This window comes from Carex rostrata, chromosome 4 (assembly GCF_964058835.1).
Source record: "Carex rostrata chromosome 4, lpCarRost1.2, whole genome shotgun sequence".
In the NCBI taxonomy this organism is placed as follows: Eukaryota; Viridiplantae; Streptophyta; class Magnoliopsida; order Poales; family Cyperaceae; genus Carex; species Carex rostrata.
This window is the reverse complement of record NC_135921.1, coordinates 9462661-9467329: the sequence shown is the minus strand read 5'-3', so window position 1 is coordinate 9467329 and position 4669 is coordinate 9462661. Positions and strand designations below refer to the sequence as shown.

At 36.4% G+C, this 4669-nt stretch overlaps 1 long non-coding RNA gene across 1 annotated transcript; it reads left to right on the top strand.

Annotated features, from left to right (window-relative positions):
• Window positions 1–488: 488 nt before the first annotated feature.
• On the top strand, window positions 489–4434 carry LOC144553025 (uncharacterized). The gene is made up of 3 exons (XR_013511302.1): window positions 489–936; window positions 2816–2925; window positions 4186–4434. It is a non-coding gene; the product is annotated as an uncharacterized LOC144553025 (long non-coding RNA).
• Window positions 4435–4669: the final 235 nt, after the last annotated feature.

Here is a 4669-nt window from a genome sequence, read left to right as displayed (position 1 = left end):
GAATCATTTTCGAACCAAACCAAACCAGTTCGAATTTGTACCGAACCAAACCCGAACTAGTCTATTCAGTTTGAAATCCAGTTTCAATTTCGAACCCGAACTCGAACCTGGGGTAGGTTTCGTTTGGTTGGGTTCGTTGCCAGCCCTAAGTCTGATAGGTTAAAAAGATTGTTTCATTTAAATATCACTAAATTAAATTAAATCCTTTTTATTTGCTTGAGAGATCCCAAACCGTTCAATTACATTAGCACTAATCTCAAAGCCTCCCTCTATAATTCCTGCCTTGACAGCTAGCCTCCATTCATGCCTTTTTTTTTTTTTTTTTTCATTTATTTTTGGCGAACCGTATCCCTATCTCTACTCTATTTTGAATTATATTTTCTATTTCTTTGATTGTCTTCTTTCCATATTTGTTTGACAACCGGACCCCACCCAAATTAATACCTCCTCCTTTTCCTTCCTGGCGAAGGAACCATCTCCCTCTCTTCGCTATTTTCCTCCTCTGCACGACCCTCCCACGTTGCCTATCACATCGCCATTAAGACCCGACCCCCTCTTGTACTCTCTTGACCAAGGCTCGTCTTTCACTCTCTCTCTCTCTTTTTCCCCCCACTGTTTCTCAACTCTTCCAATCCGGTTAGGATTTTCTTGTTGCAAATTATTTCGGAGCTTGTCCCCATACTCAACTTTCCTTGCTGCTGCCTTATGCGCGAAGCTTGAGGCGAGGTCGAAAGCAAAGGAGGAGACGACTTCAACCACTGTCATGGTATCGACATTCGCCACAACGTGAGTCGGAAGCACGATTCGAATCAGAAATCTCTGTGCTTGGTTGTACGCTCGTGTGGATCTCGAGACCGGTTGGGAAGCGAGGGGAGAAGGCAAAAACCGACTACGACTGCCGACTCTCACCACGACACGGATTTGGAAGCAAAGCCGGTAACTTGCTTGTACCATTCTTGTCATCCCTCTTTACATTTTGTTTTGCCTTGTGATGGCACGAGGGCATCGACCCTTTTTGACTTGACTTGTATATATGCTGTGCCATGTTATCTCTCGTGTTTGTAATTTTTCTCTTAAGCCGTGTGTGACTTTGATTTGAAGAATCGATTTTGATTCTTGGTGTCAATCTTGACTTGGGCTCTTCTTATGCCTTCTTCATCTAATTTGTCCGTGTATTCTTTGCTTTAACTGTGGGTGTGCTACTGATCTCGGTACCAGTGAATTCACATTACTGGTACACCCTTTCTAAAACTGTCAGGGGCCCTTTCACAAATTTATTTAATTGAGGGGCTGAATTGTTAAAAATATGGTCCTTTGTCATAACACTCTATCCTAAGGACTTAAAGATAGATTTGGGAGTTTGAATTGTTGGACCCGGCCTTAATTTGCCCAAACCGAAAATAAATCGAAATGGGTTTGAGCTCTGTTTTGTACCAAAAATTTATATAAAAATGACAAAAAGTATAGAATAGAAAATTTTCAAATATGGTTTGAGGCGTTAGTTGTAGGTAAGATATTTTATGAAAAGAAGAAACTGAAATTTTGTGACTTGATGTAATTACCCTAAATTAGAGGGGCCGAATTGTAAATGGGGATTTTTAAATTTGTGAAGAGGTGTTCGGCCGAATAAGTTATATTTTGAATTGGGCCTTGGGGCCACTTAAATGCTTAATTAAAGGTTCATAAAATAATTAGCAAATGATGACATTAGCTATAATAAGTAATTTGTACTTATTAAGATGCGAATATAAAATGTAATATGAGGTGTGTAATTATCATGACAAATAAATAAGATCATTATAACTCTTTATGTAAGGAATTGTATTTAATTAATAAAAGTATTATACAACATGAGAGTTGTAACTTATATATATAAGAAAAATTTAATTAAATAAAGACATGGCAATTATATTGATAAAGCTTAACTCTAGATAATGAATTTAAACCAAATTAAAACACTCAACACATTAAACTAAAATAAAAGGTTTTTAAAGTTAAAATGATTCTTTTTAAACATTTTTCGAACTTGTACAAAAATTCGTTGCTAATTAATAAAGAACAATTACTTGGCAACGAAAAATATTCGTTATGGACTTAGATTCAAAACGGCTAATTAAACGTAGAAATTAAATTAGTTATAAAAATAACGAACTACGCGACTTAGAAATAAATTAATTAGAAACACGCAAACTAATTAAGGGTTCCGTTTTTAATTTTATAAAATGAATTATACATCTAAAATATTAAATAGTTTAACTATATTAAAACGGATTATAAAATTTGCAATAACCATTTAATTAGTATATTTTATTAAATATTAGCATTAGGGATTTTAGTTATAAATTAACTTTCGAAACTGAAATTCGATCAATTAAAATTAATTGTAATTCGTTTAAAATAAACCAAAGTAGATAGGCAATTAGAATATGTTAACTAAGTAAATTCCGTTAACTAACCGTAACTCTCGAGCAATTATTTTTAATTGCGAGTAATTCGACATATGAATTTCCATAAGCAATATATCTTCAAATTAAATTATTAAAAATATAAATTAATTTAGGATTAAATTAGATTAATTTAGATCAAAGTGAATAATCAATATTCGACGAACTCATAAGGAAATTAAGATTAATGCTAAGCTCAATGGCATGAAAGTAAAAAATTAATATATATGCCTAACCAGATCAGTTAGACTGACTGAATCGGTAATTTTATAAAATTGAAATAATCGAGAATTTAACTTGCACATTAACTGGGATGAGGGTTAGAATAAAATTAGTGCAGATTTTAATTAGTTAAAATTACGTGATCACAGATCAGTCGACTCCGTACAAGTCCGACCCGTGGACAGATCCGACTGACCCACAGTTCGGAGCATACGCGGAGCACGCTGATTTTTAGCGACAGAGACTCCAGCCCCCTCAGGTGTGGGATATCTGAATTATTTTCTTTCGTGGGCGTACTCTTACCAGTTGATCCATCTGACCTGACATCCGCACTTTATTTTAAGTAGTTGCATTAAAACTGTAAAGACTGTTTATCCTTTTCTGCACTATAGGTAGAATTGCATAAGCCCTGAAAAACCTGAATTTACTGTATTATAAGAGTAGAGTAATTAAATAATACTATATTTATATTATTAGAATATTAGGATACTAGTTTGTCTTCTTCTCGTGGAGACTATATTATTATTATATTACGTGCATACGCATGCATTGGTGAGAGCTGAGCAGAACCGAGTGACTTCGTTCCGTCTTGGTGTCACTTGGCATGGGACGGCCCGACAACCATTGAGCTGAGGGTCACTTGATCCTTGGATGGCTTTAGGATTTATATTATATGTATAAACTTGATTATGTATCATTTTCGATCATTTTACTATTTGACGTGAGCAGTTCCGTTCTCGAGTTTTGTGGCACGATACGATTCGGGAATTTATTCCTTCCCTGCATTAGGAGCTACTTTGCCTAGAACGGAAGTTCCCAAGGTCCAATGCGGGTCTCGAGGAATGAAGTGCAAGTGCACAAGGTCGACGAGCCTTGGTGAACGGGGTTTAGCTCGAGTCGAGCCCCTGATTCCTATTGGTCTGGCCGGACGGTAGAGTTCTCTCCTGCTCATGAGGGAAGAGATTAACTTTTTACGACTTGCATTGTATGATTTCTCCTATTTGATATGTTTGGGTGATGAATCGTTAGACGAGATGACACACCGAATTTTGATATAACCATCGGCTAGTGTGCTGTTCTTGTGGGGCAATGCTCGATATCACTAGGCAACGTGTATCATTGTACTCTGATCACAGTCCTTGGATTATATTGTTGGATCTTGTGATCCTATTGGCACGGCATGGGGTGATTTACTATATCCATATTACTATTATTATTATTGTATTTGGGCACACAGTGCAAGGAGTACTGGACTTCGACTTGATTATTATCCGTTATGATATTTTGACTTTGGGTTTATTCCGCATGTTGGCATAATAGAATAATCGCATCATGACATCATTCAAAGGTATTATAAATTATATTAGATATTAATATAGGTTCACACATGTGCATATTTTAATTGTATTCATTTTATAAATAAGAGTGCTTTGACCGTAGAGGATCCCTGAGGGGGATAATTCTGGGTCACATACTGGACGATTCGTCGCTCACCCATAAGTTGTTTCGTGGGTTTTAGGTACAGGTTCTGGCGGTCCGCAGCAGGAGATGTCAAGAGCTGTCCCTGAGGGCCACACCACTTGACCTAGTTAGGGTTAGGCTTTTGATTAGGTTTACGAGTCTCGTATTTCCTGTGTTATATATACGGGCTCGATAGATCATGTATCCCCTTCTATAGATGGTGTTATTTGGATTCGAGATTGATTGAATTATATGTTATGTATGTGTATGTTTATTTATTTGCTATGTGACTGATGTTTGATATTTATATTATATTGCTTCCGCTGCTGTTTGATTTATTATTTATGATTAGCCTTGCGTGCTTAATGATTAATTAAGCACAATGCGAGGTTGACCACATCTTAATCCAGAATTCCTAGTTTGGGGTGTGACAGTATCACTCTAGCCGCCTCCAACTATAATATTTTCTATTTACAGATCTAGAGAAAGCCGTTGTTGTTTGTGCACTCCAACTTTGTTAGGGTTTCGACGAAGGAGAGGCA